The sequence below is a fragment of the Helicoverpa armigera genome, chromosome 25, assembly GCF_030705265.1.
Source record: "Helicoverpa armigera isolate CAAS_96S chromosome 25, ASM3070526v1, whole genome shotgun sequence".
Lineage (NCBI taxonomy): Eukaryota > Metazoa > Arthropoda > Insecta > Lepidoptera > Noctuidae > Helicoverpa > Helicoverpa armigera.
The window spans coordinates 868,571-886,843 of record NC_087144.1 but is presented as its reverse complement, the minus strand read 5'-3'; the positions used below and the strand labels follow the sequence as shown (position 1 = coordinate 886,843).

The 18,273-nt window shown below is 31.0% G+C and overlaps 1 protein-coding gene and 1 long non-coding RNA gene across 2 annotated transcripts in view; one reads left to right on the top strand and one right to left on the bottom strand.

Moving 5' to 3' along the window:
* LOC110374966 (uncharacterized protein) overlaps positions 1-18,273 on the top strand; it is a 415,421-nt gene that overhangs the window by 731 nt on the left and 396,417 nt on the right. The gene's annotated exons all lie outside the window — the stretch shown is intronic.
* Positions 6,923-10,134, bottom strand: LOC135118770 (uncharacterized). Its single transcript, XR_010277778.1, has 3 exons — positions 7,820-10,134; positions 7,644-7,743; positions 6,923-7,562 (listed from the first exon to the last, which is right to left on the bottom strand). It is a non-coding gene; the product is annotated as an uncharacterized LOC135118770 (long non-coding RNA).

The window sequence follows — 18,273 nt, the reverse complement described above, 5'->3', positions numbered from 1 at the left end:
GCTACTTTCAACATAACCTTCGTTCTCTCAAAGTTTACTTTTGCAAGCAAGGTCGTTGAAACATTCTACTTTTGCGGACTCACGAGTGGATGTCATCGGTGTGATGGTGACCGGCCGTACAAAAATGTGTCAATATTATGCGTTCATCTGTTTCTTTGATCTGTTCTTGATCATAATATTTAAATCTTCTACTAACATATTATTTTAATCTGTTTCTTGATCATAATATTCAGCGGTTAAATTAAATGTTATTGTGAAAACTTCATCATTAAATGTAATAGACTGATTTTATCTAAAGTATACCTGATTGGACAGGTCCATTCAAACTTGTGTGGCACTTTCCTCAAAAGGTCATTTCAGACACAAACCATCACCATATATAATTTATTTTTATGTCTGGACCTGAAAAGAGACCATGTCTCTTGAGTTTATTTCGGCGTTTCTTTTCAAGTAGTCAGTTAGGAAAATCTCGTTTTAGAAAAAAAAATGTATTGACTTCAACCTATTTGCAAAATAAAATATCATTTAAAGGTTTATAAATTCTGTAGTCTTGAGACATTTATAGATTTTAGGTTTATAACATAAAAAATATAAAGTTCAAATTATATTGGTTATCTCTTTGATAAATTGTAATAACCATTTAAATGTGATACTCATAAAGATTATCACTAGAACAGTAGAGTACATACGATTTCCTTTTTAGAATTTCGTCTCAGGTATCCGCGACATCGTGGCGCCTACTGCCAAATTAAGAAATGTAAGGCGATGAGCATAGTGAGTATACATGATTAATTAATTATCTACTTTATTTGACTAGTACATATGATTGAAATACCAATAATCATTGATGATAAGGTTGATATCTAGCGTTTGCAATATCTAATATAATCGCTACCTTAATTTATAGTAGTATAAAAAGCGATCACTGAGGTGCGCATCCAGATTTTTTGTGATTTCGATGTGCATTGTCTGTGTAACGTGAATTATTATATTGTGTTGAGTGACAAGATCGGTGACAATAAGTATGTATGTACCTATTTATTTTTATATATTATTTTATCTAGTCTTGAATTTTACAGTTTTCAAAAAGCAGAACGAACTTTGTGCAATGAATAAATACTTTTTCATCCCATGAAAAAGTATTTATGAACTTTACTAGGTATTTCTTTTTAATTTGATACTCATATGTGCGCGCCGTTTTGTTTTTTGCATTTAGTAATTTCCTCGATGAGGTGGCATGAAAAGTTATGTGTTGCACTGAAGTGCAAAGATTTTTCACCTTGTGCTCTTTTAATTCCTTTTGAAAATTGAGCCCGCGGTTAAAAAGCAACTTTGCACTCTTGTATAACAAATAACTATTAACTACAAATAAAAATTTAAATTAAATTTTCTAATTTAGGGCATCTCGGAATCCTTTTGACTCTGATACGGAGATTACTTTGCAACCAAGCACGAGTGGTGAAAAGCCTCAAAAATCGAGGAAGAGGAAAATCATCAGCAATAAACCTAAACAGAGCAAGAAAACTGCGCCTCCTCCTGATTTATCCGAAGACTCTGAAACCGAGCCAGTATCTACTGCTCGAAAACAATCCTCAATATTTTCAGATTCTGAGGTAAGCATAATAGTCATCTAATACTTTTTACAGTTTCACAATATTCTTGTTAAATAGTGTGTTCTGGTAACAATCGTTTAATTTTTAATTTTTTTACCTGTTGTTTCGATCAAATGTGTTTAAATGAACTCGACCATGAAGTATCTTCTGTCTGTTTATATCTACCTTATTTTGTACCGATTTCATGCAGCTAGTGATTTTCAGACAAAAATAATTTTAAATTGTTGCTAAAGTATTTGACAGTTATATGTATACTAACAGTAAACTGTTATTGGAGTTTTTGCTATGCTTATAGTATTATAATTCAATTAATATATTTTCAGGACGACGCCGTGGAGCCTGTTAGAGCTGCTGCTCTAAGAAGTTATCTGGCGCGGCGTGTGGGTTCCGGGTACACCCTGCAGCGTGATCCAACTCGCAGCGGTCAGTTTTATATAGAGCTACGTGTCTACAATAGCAAGGAAGCAGAGACACTTGCTGCTAATCGTTGGAAGCGAGCGCTTTTCACACTTCGCTCATCACATGATGACAGCGGTCCGGTATGGAAAGCTCTTACTGACTTAGTTAGCGCTGCTAAGCAAGAGTATGCAAAGATAAAACCTATATTATATCCTTCAAACGTTTTCTAAATTGCACTATAATATGTTAGTTTTTGTTTACTCTTGCTTTATATAGGAACTGAGAAGGTATACCGGACTAGTTAATCCTGTATCCAAAATATAAAGTCTCGGTATATTGTAACAATCAAACGTTTTCTAATAACAGCAGCTTGTTATTCTATATTTTGTAGCTGCGATTATCTTATTTTTTATCATATATGTGTTTGTAGCACTTATCTGGTTCAGATTTGAATTTAGTATAGACCCCTTTTTCTGTATGATATTAACAATATAATGTATTGTGTTATTACACAGGTCAAGCCAAACATTTATTAAACTCTGTATCTATTCTATTTCAATATTTCGAAAATTTTGAAGTCATAATAATTTACTTGTTTACACTGTTTACCTTTCTTACAGATCTAAACCAAAATATTACAAAAACTCTGATATTTCAATATTGCTCAGAAATCATGAAACACTGAAATTCAAATATCTAAAAATCCAGCATGTTAAATATTCATCATTTAAAATTAACTTTTACGCTGTTTAACTTTCTTACAGACCTAACCAAAAATTTGCAAAAAATCTCTGATATTTCAATATTGCTCAGAAATCATGAAACTCTGAAATTCAAATATCCATACATTCTTTATACAACGAAATTTAAAAGTAAAAGCTCAAATTAATATAATATTCCAGTTATCGAGATTGACAAAGTATTAATATCGTGCTCTTTACAAAAATGAAATTCTGCCATAGTTGTCAGTTACATGTCTCAAAGTCAAAGTATTCATCACATAAGAAAAGTAACAAACATAAAACAAATTGTTTACTCCGTACTGAATACCAAAATGTTCAGCTGATAGCCAGTGCTTTCAAAGACAGAATAGCTAGCTACAAAATAAATCCTCAAAATAATGAAATAATAACACCCGAATTATTTTTATCTGATGTATTCAACACCATTTATAATTTATTACAGCCATTATTACAAAACATAAATCATTAAAGATAAACTTTGAACTTTTTGTGCTATATTTACTTCCTAAGAATGAAGAACTATCTCTTAAGTCTTTTAATACTAAATATTCCATAATAAATCAGAGTACAGATATCATATCTTTATACAAAGATTGCACGCAACGATTAGTATGTAAATGCTTAGAGTTTGAATTATCAGAATCTGGTTGGACAATAGAGAAAATAAGTCATTTAGAAATGAATATTGCAAAATACAATCCTTTGAGAGCAGGAAGTTACATTGCTTTACCTTCGAGAATTAACAAAATGAAGGCATGTCTCAATATTCAGAATACGGATAACCATTGTTTTCTTTGGTGTATCATTGCTCATATGTATCCAGCTAAAAATAATCCTAATAGAGTTTCATCTTATCCGCATTATTCTAAGATCTTAAATACTAACGGAATGTCTTTCCCCCCAACATTTGAAGATATAAAATGGTTTGAAAAACATAATTTTAATATAAGTGTAAACATTTATGGTTTGGAAAAAAACAATACTATAACGGGACCATTATACAAAACTAAACTGCGAAAGTTAAATCATGTAAACTTATTATTTATTAGCAAGAATGGTAAGAATCATTTCTGCTTAATTAAAACCTTGAAAAATTGTTCGCAGTCAACTTACAAAACACAAATCTAGGATTCATCTATGTGAAGAATGTTTTTATATTTTAAAACACAGGAAAAACTAAATAATCATAATTGTGGTAGATTGCAAACCATTCTTCCTGAAGAAAATAGTAAACTTAGTTTTCAAATTATCAAAAACTCAAAGAGTTCCAATCGTCATTTACGGAGATTTTGAAAGCTTATTACGTGAATATTCAGATAAAAGTAAAAGTCAGTATATTGAAAACATTCAAATTCATGAAGCCACTTGCTTTGCTTATTACATATGCTGTGAGTCTAACCCTGAATTAAATAATTTAATATCATATCGTGGTCCAAATTGTTCAAAAAAATTCGTTGAGTCAATTATCAACGACTCGCAAAGATTATATCAAATTTTGTCAATGCACAGACAAATGTTACCATTGACGAGTGAAGAATATCATTCCTTTAAAACTGCTGTGAAATGTCATATCTGTAAAAAAAAATTTGCATCTGATGATCATATTGTTCGTGATCATGATCATTTCACTGGTAAATATCGAGGGCCAGCTCATAATAAATGTAATCTAAATTCTAAATCATGTCATTTTATACCAGTTATATTTCATAATCTTTCTGGGTATGACAGCCATTTATTTATCAATGAAATTTCTTCAGTATGTGGTTACATCAATTTAATTCCAAAAAACAAAGAAAAATATATTTCATTCAGTAAATTTGTGCCCCTGGATTCAAAAAACACTGTCCAACTAAAATTTATTGACTCTTTTAATTTTTTAAGTTCTAGTTTGGATAATTTAGCGAAAACTCTAAATGTCGCAGATTTTAAGCATTTAAAATCATTTTTCATTGATGAAGATTTACTAAGATTGTGTCTAAAAAAAGGTGTATATTGCTATGAATATATAAACTCTTGGAAAAAATATGAAGAAACACAATTACCTGATCGAAACAAATTCTATAGTAGACTCACATCCGAAACTGTATCAGAAGAAGATTATAATCATGCATTAACTGTATGGAATAAATTTCGCATAAATAATATAGGAGAATACACTGATTTATACCTAAAATGTGATGTGCTGTTATTATGTGACATTTTTGAAAAATTTAGATCCATGAGTTTAAAGCACTATGGGCTAGATCCTTGTCATTATGTTTCATCACCATCATTAAGTTGGGATGCTATGTTATTAATTACTCAAGTTGAATTGGACTTATTATCTGATATAGAAATGTATGAAATGCTAGAAAAAGGCGTCAGAGGAGGGTTAGCACAGTGCTCTTTAAGGTATGCAAAAGCTAATAACAAATACCTGCCAAATTATAATGAACAAGAACCTAATACTTTCCTAGCTTACTTAGATTGTGTTAATTTATATGGTTATGCTATGATGCAAAGTTTACCGGTCGGAAATTTTAGATTCCTTACGAATAGCGAAATTATCAAATTCAATATTAACTCTATTTCATCAGATAGTGATGAAGGTTATATACTTGAAGTAGATATTCATTATCCTTTTGTAATACACGATGAACATTCTGATCTACCATTTGCAGCAGAAAAAATAATTCCTCCTATGCCATGCTCCAGTAAAACTAATAAATTAATAGCTAATCTTTATGATAAATATAAATATGTTATACATTATATTCATTTGCAAGAGTGCATAAAAAATGGTATCGTAGTGTTAAAAATTCATAGAATACTTTCATTTACACAAAAAAAGATCTTAGAACCATATATAAATTTAAATACTCGACTCAGACAGGAAGCGACTTCAGATTTTGAAAGGGATTTTTTTAAAAAGCAAAATAATTCAATATTTGGGAAAACTATTGAAAATAAAAGAAAACAAGTTGATGTTAAGTTAGTTAATTTATGGAAAGATGACTTCAATAAAACTAACAAAATTAATGGTGCTGAAAAGTTCATAGGCGCTCCCAATTTCAAAAACCTTGCTATAATTTCTGAAAATCTTGTTGCTATTCAGTTACAGCCAGCAAAAGTAGTTTTAGACCGACCAATATATTTGGGCTTTACGATACTGGAACTAGCAAAGAGTCACCTATATAATTTTCATTATTCCATAATGAAAAAAATATACAAAAATAACATTAAATTATGTTATACCGATACCGACAGTCTCTTGTATTTAATACGTACCAAAGATTTCTATGAAGACATGAAAAATAATATTCAATACTTTGATACAAGTAATTTTAAGATTAACAATATTTATGGGATACCAAATTGCAATAAACAAATACCTGGTTTCTTTAAGGATGAAATGGGCGGAGATGTCATATCAGAGTTTATTGGTTTAAGAGCTAAGCTGTACTGTATTAATACGCTGAGCGATATAGTTAAGAAAGCCAAAGGTGTAAAAAAATCTGTTTCAAAAAAAATTACCATAAACAAATATAAAAGTGCATTAAATTGTAATATCAATTTTAGATACCCTATGTTTGTTATACGATCTAAAAATCATAAGCTTTACACACAAAGAATCAATAAAGTGGTACTTGATGGGAATGATGACAAACGTCAAATTAAAAAAAATAATGCTTTTACTTTACCATGGGGTCATTATAGTTCCCTATTCTAATCTGAACCAAAAATTTATTACTATTTTTTTTTTAATAGGATAATTATATTATTATTTTTTGTAATAAAATTAAGTCATAATGTATTTTTTATTTTTGAAATCAATAAATATTTTGTATTCAACTGATTTGTGTTTAATTGTTATTGATACATACCTATTTATCTCGAATATAGAAGCTGTGATATCCTAGTGGTGAGACCGTCTAACAGTCGAAGGTTTCGATTTCGAACCCAAGGCACACGCTGACTTTTCGAGTGTTCTGTTTATTTTATAAAATAAATATCACAGTTTCAGTGTTTTGGAAAGTAAGTAAAAATTTGGGTCATGGGCCTGATCTCTCTCCGGCCGTCAGATTGGGGCTGTGAGAGTAAGAGAACAGAGACTGTCCCTTGTTTAGTGGCTCTAGCCGCTGTGGCCGAAATCAGTCATTAGGACAACTTTTATTTCGATTTAACTGAATAATTAAACAAGTATAATTAAATAATTTATTTTAATTTTCACAATAAATATACAAAGGGACCAGTCACTAAGTACTAAAAAATAAACTATTAATAAAACTAAATAACAAACTATTTCTGTACTACTAAAAAGTGAACTACTATACTAAACTTAGGGCTATTATTTTAATTACAAATTAAAATGTACATTGTAAAGTATTATTTACAAGCTAATAAACAAAAAGTCTTATTCTTTATCTACAACTAAACATACACATCTATTTGCTTAATTTCTTTACAATTTTACCAACTAAATATTCAGTTTCAGTCATAATATCATCATATTCACTAGTCACTAAATACTGCACATTCACACTTGCATCTTCAGGATTAGATGATATTTCATCCATATTGCCACCGTCCAAGTCATAAATTATAATTTTATTACGCGTTGCGCACGATCCGATTCTTTACGCATGATAAAAAATTTAGTTTTCAAAGATTTTGATTTAACTTTCCTCTTCTTTAATGTTTGTCTCTTTGCTTTTTCAAGACGATATTCCTCTTGTGCTGCTGCTGCTACTTCAGCATACCAACTCTCCCTATCTTGGGCAAAATTAAAAGGATGAGTTATAGGATCATTGATGTCGTCCATCATGTTCTGAAAAAAAAAAACTTTATAAGTGAATGGCAGCAATTAACAATAATATTTAATAATAATGAAAATTCTCATTTTACTCACTTGTAAATTTATTCCCTCCGAATCGTTATTCAATGACGAAGTTCTGTTAGGATCCATAATATTAAAATCCGGACTGTAGCATGGTGATCTCGACATGATTCTGAAATTAATAACAAGATTGTCATAAATGAAATTAAAAGTATAAGACAAGTTAAATATTATTGGAAAATACTTACCTCAAAATAACTAAATTGTAAACAAAGGACTAGTTGACTCAAACTACAGCTGCAGACTGAAAAATATTTAAGACGTTAGTCATGTTGGATACACATTTTATAATTTAAAAATTAATGTCTCAAATAACATAATTGATGCTTGTGGTATTTTAATGATTTATCTTAACAAGTCTAAACCTGTCAACTGTAATGTGTTTTATGGATGCCCTAACTGTCTGACGTAAACGCCATCTCCAACAACTTAGAAACTCTGAACAGACTTGGACTTGTTCTTGTACTCAATGTATTTTGGTGTAAATTACTAGATATAAATATTTAGGCTGCCTATTCATTGCGGCAATCGGTATGATGAAGTTGATCAAGCAACCCATATCTCTGAAAGTTAATAATATCGATTTTAATGAATCTTCTCGCTCAATCAGACACAGTGCTTTATTGCCTAATACGATTCGATGTATAATATGCGGTCCTTCCAATTGTGGTAAAACTAATGCCATGATTAGTTTACTGGTACATGAAAATGGTTTAAAATTTCAAAATCTTTATCTTTACTCGAAAACTTCTTTTCAATCAAAATATCGTTTCTTGACTGAAGTATTAAAAAGAGTACCGCAGATTAACTTTTACGAGTTCAATGATGATAAAGATGTAATTTCTCCGAGTGAAGCTTTAGCAAATTCTGTATTTATTTTTGATGATGTTGCATGTGAAAATCAAATAAATATCCGCAATTATTTCTGTATGGGTAGACATAAACAAATAGACTGTTTCTATTTATCTCAAACTTATTTTAAAATTCCGAAGCAATTGTTACGTGACAATGTTAATTTTCTTATTATATTCAAACAAGATGATGTAAATTTAAAGCATATTTATGAAGAGAATGTTAGTTCTGATTTACAATGGAAAGAGTTTAAAAATCTTTGTCAAACTGTTTGGAGTAAACCTTATAATTTTCTACTTATTAATAAAGAATCGTCATTAAATAACGGAAGGTACAGACAGAATTTTGATATGTTTTTTAATTTTGACTGACTGTTTATATGTACATTTAAGCAATTAACATGCAAAATCAAATTCAGTATAATTTGTTCTTTAGCGTAATACAGTTGTTATGATAGGTACAACATGGAGAAAAATATTAAAATAGAATTAATGAAGTCTGTAGACTCCATAAAGAATAAAATAAAACAAATGAAAAACCAGGAACACTCAATGAACTTGTCACTTGACAAAATGTTAAAACCTGTCACAGATCCCCTTAAAACCCTAGTCGATTCGAAAAAAACAATAGAAAAAATACAAAATTTAGAAAATACTCACTCTAATTTTGAAGAAATGGAATTGGATGACATTAATACTAGCTCATCTACAAAGTTTGAAGAATGCTGCGAACCAGAACTGAATTCTAAACAGTTCGTTAAAAAGTCTCCCCAGACAGAATTACTGGATGATTTAGAAATATCATTAGAGGGCAGTGACATCCATGATATTTATGATGGGGTAAATATACCATTTGGAATAAGGAGTGCAAACAAAAAATTACTAATGGGTAATTCAATAGTTTCATTTTCTAAAATAGATAGTGTGAATGATGATAATGTCATTTTAATTAAAGTTGGCGACAAAAGCTACAATTTAACCCCTGGTTTAAAAGAACTTTTACTTCGAAGAAAACCTGATTTGAAACTAATATCGAGCAAAGATAAACTTGTCTATAAAGATATGTTGCATTATACAAATGCACATAAGAGAGATTTCAATCCTAATGGACAAATTAGAGGCGATAAAGGTATAAAATATCGTGAAATAATTAAACCATTGTTTTCTGAATCGTTAAACAATAATACTATCACTAAATTTGGAGGAAGCTTACCAACGCTAAAGACATACAAACATAACACGGACTTGATATATTGGGATGATCCTAACGAATTGGTTGACAGATTGAAACTATTAATTGCTTCCCGAGATGCTGGTAATACAAACCATGATAATGAAATTTTATCAATAATCGAAGAATTAAAAGAAGTTGATATAATTAAACCATAAATAGTCATAATAATATACTTGTTATTCAGTATAATAGCTGAGTTTAAGACAAGTATACCTACTGAATTGTGAACATGAGCAAAGCTGATGTGGTAAACGAAATTCATAAAAATGCAAGGGTGAACTATCCACGAAGACATGTTATCATGAAAGATATAGATGACTTGTGGCAAGCAGACTTAATTGATATGCAATCAATTTCAAAAGAAAATAAAAATTACAGATATATTCTTGTCGTTATTGATACATTTTCGAAATATGCTTGGGCCTTTCCTATGAGATGTAAAACCAAAGAAGATTTGTGTAACTCTTTCAAAACTTTGTTGAATAAAGGACGTGTTCCTAAAAATCTACAAACGGATAATGGAGCAGAATTTTATAATAACAAATTTCAGAAGCTTATGAAATCATATAATATTAACCATTATTCAACCTTCTCAACAAAAAAGGCTTCAATAGTTGAACGATTTATCAGGACATTGAAATCTAAAGTTTATAAGGAATTTAGTTTAAATGGCAATTACAATTGGATAAATAATATCCTAAATGATGTTATTTACAAATACAATCACACTCGCCATCGCACTATTAATGAAATTCCTGCTAATGTGGACAATATTAATAAAAAAATGATATTAGAAAGGTATTTAAAGTTGCTAAAAAAATATAATTTAAACAGCAAGTACAAAGTAGGTGATTATGTGCGTATCAGTAAATACAAAGGAACATTTGAAAAAGGTTACACTCCCAACTGGTCAACGGAAATATTTAAAATTCGTAAAATACAAAAAACAGCTCCCATAACCTACTTAATTGAAGATACTATCAGAGGTCGCCCTATTTTAGGTGCATTTTACACCCAAGAACTTCAAAAAACAAAACATCCCGATATTTATCTAGTTGAGAAAGTTCTTAGAAGAAAAGGTAACAGAGTTTTAGTAAAATGGTTAGGTTTGTCTTCAGCTGAAAGCAGTTGGATTGATAAATCGAATGTAATATTATAAATAATATTAATAACAAACTGGAATCGATAACTATTTATTAAATTATTTTAAACTGGAATCATCAGTCGTATAATGTGTTTTGGAGAGAGTAGTCTTCTCAATTGGCTTATTAATAATTTACCATTTGAATTACACTTACCAGGATATAATTACTGTGGTCCTGGTACTAAATTAATAAAAAGACTAGCAAAAGGAGATAACGGTGTAAATAAGTTGGACGAATATTGCAAAGATCACGATATTGCATATCATAAGTCATCAAACTTGAAAGATCGACATAAGGCTGATTTAATTTTGTTAAAAATGGCGAAACAGCGAGCGGTTGCTTCCGATGCCAGTACAGGCGAAAAACTCGCAGCACGCTTAGTAAGTAAGGCTATGTCGGCAAAAATTAAAACTGGTTCTGGTTTGAGGAAAAAGCGTTCTCCAAAAGTTACATCTGGAAAAGGATTAAAAAGTAAATTAAAAACTGTTATTACAAAAGCAAAAAGACACATAAAAAAATTAAAACCTAAGAGCAAGAAAATGGCTATAGAATTAGCTATTGCCGCTACCAGAGAATTAGCTGATGATTCATCGATTAAGCTCCCTCGTGTTATTCCTATTCCAAAAACTGGGGGAGTACTACCTCTGATTCCTATTTTTGCGGGATTATCAGCAGCGGGAGCTTTAGCAGGCGGTGCAGCGGGTATTGCCAAAACCATAAATGAATTCAAAATGGCTAAAAAGCTGTATGAGGAATCGAGAAGACACAATGAAAAAATGGAAGCTTTATGTATTGGGAAAGGACTACATCTTAAACCACATAAGGACGGTCTTGGAATTTTCGTGTCAAAAGAAAAAAACTAAAATATCGGCTACCCAAAAGGGCCTTAACTAACTTTGACATTTTAAAGTATGGAAATAGAATTCCTTATTTTAGAGGTGTCTTTATGAGAGATGAGCTCCCTAAATATCCATATAAAAAAGAATGTGGAGTTATTAATTTAGATAGTTCTAAAAACCCTGGTTCTCATTGGGTAGCCTATGCAAAATGTAATGATTATGTTGAGTATTTCGACAGTTATGGAAATCTTAAACCTCCAAAGGAGTTTATAAAATATGTAGGTTCTAAAATTCAATATAATTATGAAAACATACAACGTGATCACCCATTCAACTGTGGTCATCTATGTTTAAATTTCTTAAACAAGTTTTGGTATAATCAAGAAATAAAATAAACAGGATCATTGTAAAGAGTTCAGTATGCAAGCATGTCTACTACGGTTACCATCTCTGGAAATAAATCAGAATTGGTCTCGTATTTTCAACCACCTCTTCATTTATCTGATCAATACGAGTGCGGTTTACTATACTTTTCAGTATTAAAAACAAGACCGAATGTGCCCCCTATTAACAGCAGTTCAACAGCTGTAATCAGAATCGAATGTGATCTTGTGCACGGTTCATATCACAACGGATTACCGACTCATTTTATTCATGAATTCGTATCTGATACTGCTTCAAGTCACGGCTACACAGAAATACCCCAGAACGTTATTTACTTCCCAGTGAACAAAAATATAATTTCATCTATATCTGTTAAGATTGTTGATCAATTTGGTAACTGTATTAACTTTGGTGAAGAACATATTCAATTACGTCTTCATTTAAGAAAAACAAAATGATAGTATATTATAAAAACACTCCTATGAAAATCAAACGTCTTATTCCATCTACGACCGTTAAGGTACATAGACGTAAGAAAAAAGTGAAGAAATTGAGTGAAGCAAATAAAGCTTTTCTTAAAGCTCTAGGTTTTAAAGTATGAATATACTACAAATTACTGAATTACCTCACTTCGATAGTTCGATTGAAAGCTATGAAGTCCACACATACAATCCCTACACTAACAGCTTTAGAGAAAACGATGAAATCAGAATTCCCATACACCAACAAGACATATACGTGTTACCATCAGCCAGTTCAATTTACGTCGAGGGTCAAGCAAAGTTCTTCGACAAAGATGGAAAACCGATTAAAAAAAATATTACGTTCAGTAACAACCCTGTTATGTTTTTGTTTCAAGATATCAGATACGAAATAAATGGCATTGAAATAGATCGCATTAAAAATTCTGGAATAACGTCGACAATAAAGTCTTACGTTTCAATGAATGATGGAGAAAATAAAGTTGCTGCTTTGTGGGGTTGGAACCTAGATGGATTCAAAAGTGATGGTCATTTTAGTGCTATTGTACCTCTTAATAAAATTTTAGGATTTGCTGAAGATTACAATAAAATTGTGATAAATTGTAAACATGAACTTATTTTGAATAGAAGTAACTCTAACTTAAACAGTATCTTAGCAACTGATGATACAGCGCATTTTCAAATAGACATACAAAGATTGCAATGGCGTGTACCACATATAAAAGTGTCAGACCGGGAACGACTGACACTACTAAAACACTTGGAAAGAGATAAACCTATTCAAATAGCGTTTCGAAATTGGGATTTATATGAGTATCCTTTGCTCCCTAAAACTACAAAACATTCTTGGTCAGTTAAGACTGCATCGCAATTAGAGAAACCTCGATATGTAATTTTTTGCTTGCAAACCAACAGAAAAAATAATAAAATCAAAGATAGTTCTCTGTTTGATCACTGCGGGGTTACTAACGTAACACTATTTCTGAATTCACAGTATTATCCCTACGAGCCTCTAAGCTTAAATTTTTCTGAGAACAAATACAATATATTGTATGAAATGTATGTGAAATTTCGTCAGTCGTATTACAATTGTCCTGCAGACCCCTTGCTTAATTTGATCGATTTTAAGGAGAAGGCTCCTCTCTTTATTATAGACTGTTCAAGACAAAACGATAGTTTGAAAACAGGCCCCGTAGATGTACGGCTGGAGATTGAATGTTCAGCGCCAATACCAGATAATACAACTGGATATTGTTTAATTATTAACGATCGACTCGTGGAATATAAACCTTTAAGTAATATAGTACGCAGATTATCATGACAGCCATCGTAGATGTTCAAGGTTTTAAAACAGAAACAAATGAATTTATCATTAAAGAATTTGCTGTATTATTGAATAACAAAATTCAGGTGTTTTTAATTAAGCCGCCATTTCCATTTTACGATTTGACGAAACCAGAAAAACGACAAGTCAGTTGGATTGAACATAATAGAAAAATATACTGGAGAGATGGATTTATACCCTATTCAAATCATCAGAATTTGATTGTAGATATTTTAAAAGATAAAAGTGTTTACACCAAAGGTTTAGAAAAAGTGTTGTGGTTAAAAAATATTTTGAATAATAATAATATAAATAATTTAGAAGATGAAGGTTGTCCTAATTTTTTAAGCTTGTACAATAAATATGAACATTCTCATGATGTCTATAGTTGTATTTATCATAGTAAAATATGTGCTTTAAAAAATGTAATATGTTTAAATAAATGGTGTATAGATAATAAAATTTTTAAATAAATATTTGCTTGTTTAATTTTCAAATGTTCTATCCCTACCAATCCCATCAAATGTTAATCATTATAAATTGCTGGCTACAGCAGTACGATATCATTTCATTTTTATCTGTATCTGTATGAAGAACTATATAGTGAGTGAACAGACCATGTCTCAAAATAAATGTAGCCCTCGTTATGACATCTATAATACGTATAAAATGCGTGAAATTTCGTTTAGACATTATTGGGCAACGGCTAATTCAAGGAGAAGGTTGGTGATGGAAATGGCTGAAGCCGGATTTTTTTATTTTGGAAACGGTGTAAATGATAAAGCAGCATGTTTCTCATGTGGAGGTGTTATAGAAGATTGGGAGATTTACGACGATCCTTGGATGCAACATGCTATACATTTTCCTCAATGTTTTTATTTGAATGCTGTGAAAGGAATATATTATATTAATAACTGTCTGAAACAATTACTATATTAGAATATGCGCTATTGCATTGTGTTCTGAGTTGGATCATATCTACCCTATTAGTATATTTATGTATACGATGCCACATTGCACTTGAAATAGATCAATCTGGATCAACAATATCTATGTTATAAATCATAATGTCGGTGGTCTGATTAGTCACCGCTCGATAAAAATAATTGGGGATTCTGGGATCATGCAGTTCGAGCGAAGCGAGAACAAATGATTCCAGAATCCCCAATTATACCCTACTGACGTGGATATTATTAATATATAGTGGGTATGTATTTTAGGTAGAATTGCTTAATAAGACACTTCCATGCATATACGTTCTTTAGGTCAATCTGTGAAAAAACTTTATCATCTAACTACATTGATGTCATCAAAAAAAAATTAAGACTGAATATGTACCTACACATTTTATAAGTCGTATGCACATACAAATTAAACAAATGCAAAATGAAGAACACAGCATATTTACCAAAAATACTACCACCGAAATACCCACAAAATTCCAGCGACCTAATTGCAATGAAATTATCAATTTATTAACTAACGCGAGCATTCACCTTGAAACTCGTCGACTGCGGAAGCCATTTTAATAACTTGCTGAAATTCCTGCAGATAATCGAGTTGGCGGTAGTTAAACATTATTTGCTGTTAATTAATTGTCTACAAGTCGTGGTTAAGAATCTCTTAATTATTTTTATATGTTATTTTGCTTATAGGAATGTCTTAATTATTATTTTTATTTAATTTCCAAAATATGTTAAGTTCAAAAACATGCCTGTAGGAAAAGCTATACTTTACCATTTTTCATCAAGTTCGATAAATTACTGAAAAGTTATTACAAAATGTGTTAATATTTTAACACTGAGCAGCATTTTTAACCTTTACAATAATTGAGTTTATGTTTGGAAAATTACGGTGATTTTAATTTTATCTCCCGATAGCCCGATATGGCTGACAATTTATTTTGACGGTAATTTTGTATCCAATCAAATTAGGTCCGGCTGATACCGTCCGGATACCTGATCGTTGTAATAAACGTACTACCATTCATCTCCATACTGATTTATGAGCCCTATCAAAGTATAGGCTCATTAACAGCCGTTCCCAGTATCAGTCAATCTATAAAATCTATTAGTTGGTTTGCTTACTATATAATTTTGACATTAGCCTCATAAAAGTTATGTCAAATTCCTATCATATAAAACAAAATATAGATGAAATATAGGGAACAGCCTTAAAATTTTGCAGAGAACATGGGCTCTAACCCAAAAGATATAAACCTCGGTAATATATGCAGATATATCTTACATATGAAAGTCATACAGCTGACCTTAATAGAGGAAACTGGAAAACTGGTCTGCAAAGGCGAGTGTACTCCAGGCTTGCCTTTTTCAAAGCCGTGGAAATTCTCTTACATCGTACAGAAGTGCGGCCGTTTCAAAGTTTGTGAGTACGTCAAGATTACTACTCATGTTTGTAAAGTAGTGAGCAGGCTTATTTGAGGCTGAAATATTTTGAAAAAAAAGCTGACTAGAAAAAGGATTATTCCAATCCTGGACTACATAGAGTCTATTTGGTATCCACTGAGTCCAAAAACAAGCAAGTATTACCACAATTCGAAATTATTAAAACACCTATCGAGTCCTAAAATTATTCAGCATTATTGAACCGAGTAGATGAGGTGTCAAATATAACATTATGCCAATCAATTCCTCTCAATTTGTCGATCCACGATTTTATTACCAAATAGAAATATATATAAATATATACAAACAAAATATAATTCACACGTGTTGACTCTCATTGATTTTGTCAATAGACTCTCTATTGACAAAATTACATATTGGTTTATTGACTTGAGTGATTTCAATCTACATTTCTTGAGTCAATGATACGAAAATATTACGTTAGGTAGCGAAGGCTGGAATATATTTTCCCTTCTGTGCTATTACCTCTAGTGTAATATAATCGGCAAGTGAGCGAACCGACGAGAGAGTTATTACGTCTAATTCATTATTACTTAACTAAACAAATAGCATAATTATGGAATCAGGCAATATCTAGCAGAAATCTATGACATAAAAATGTTAAAAAGAATATGTAGGGTTAATTAGCATTATACAAATAGAAGACAGTTCCTTACAAAGAAAATACAATGAGCTTTCTAAATTAAACCGTATCACCATTATTCTCAAAATAAAAATTCTAACGAACAACGATTTATTCCAAAAAAAGTTGCAAACAAGCAAAAAGGACATTAGAAACACGCTCCAAACAAACAATCCCAGACACGCCTGACACCCACTGACACCCGTGACACCCACGGACACTCCGGACACTCGTAATTGAAGACACAAATCGGAGCACAAAGCTATTAATTCTGTTATTTCATTACAAGCTCTCGATTGTTCAAATAATTGCTTTTATCGAGTATTCGGTAATATCCGATTTTAAATAAACGGACATAAAATATGAGTGAATTATTACGAGTGTAAAGAGGACTTTTTATTGGAAAACATTGTTTATTGGTCTACTCCAGTTTTTTTTGGGTAACATAGCAAATAATGAGGCTTATATCAAAAACTAGCTGACCCAACAAATTTCGTAACATTTTAAAACCAAAATAAGCTAAATCGATCCAGCCATTCTCGAGTATTAATGAAACTAGCGAACAACAATTCATTTTACATTTGAAAGAAGAGAATAACTTCAGATTGTCTGATCTGATCACTTGCTGAAGAACCCATTTTGTAAAATAGATGTCTGTTTTGTATGAAAAGTTAACAATTTAATCAATATTATGGCCCATATTAAAATCAAACATATGTAGCGAAAAAGCCACATACCTATGTCAAAAGATACATTCAAAAGAACAAAAAAATACAAGACCACAACATTATTTCAATGAATTCGTGTTCAAAACCGAAAAAAAAACAAACAGAGCTAACCTAAATAAAAAGGGCATAAAACCCTACAGATTAACTGGCACAGTCATTAAGAAAACCTTACGAGTACGCACACTACAAACTTTTAGTCGGCCGATAGTTGGTTTGGGCTTATAAATCAGTATGAAGATGAATGAAAGTACACACATAACAACGATCAGGTATTTATCCAGTATTAAAAACTTTGATTGAATTCACGATATTCAAAAACCGGGCAAGTGCGAATCAGACTCGCGCACGAAGGGTTCCGTACCATTATTTATAAAACGAAAGAAAACTATAAACATGGCTATATATGATTTTTTATATAAAATAATGTTAAATATAGATAAAAGAAATCCAGTATGTGCAATTTTTTGCGATATGACACAAGCCTTTGACTATGTCCAACATAATACACTACTAAGTAAACTAGAATGTTATGGAATAAGAGGAAACATACACAATCTCATAAAATCTTACTTACAAAATAGAAAACAAGTTACAGCAATAAGTAGAA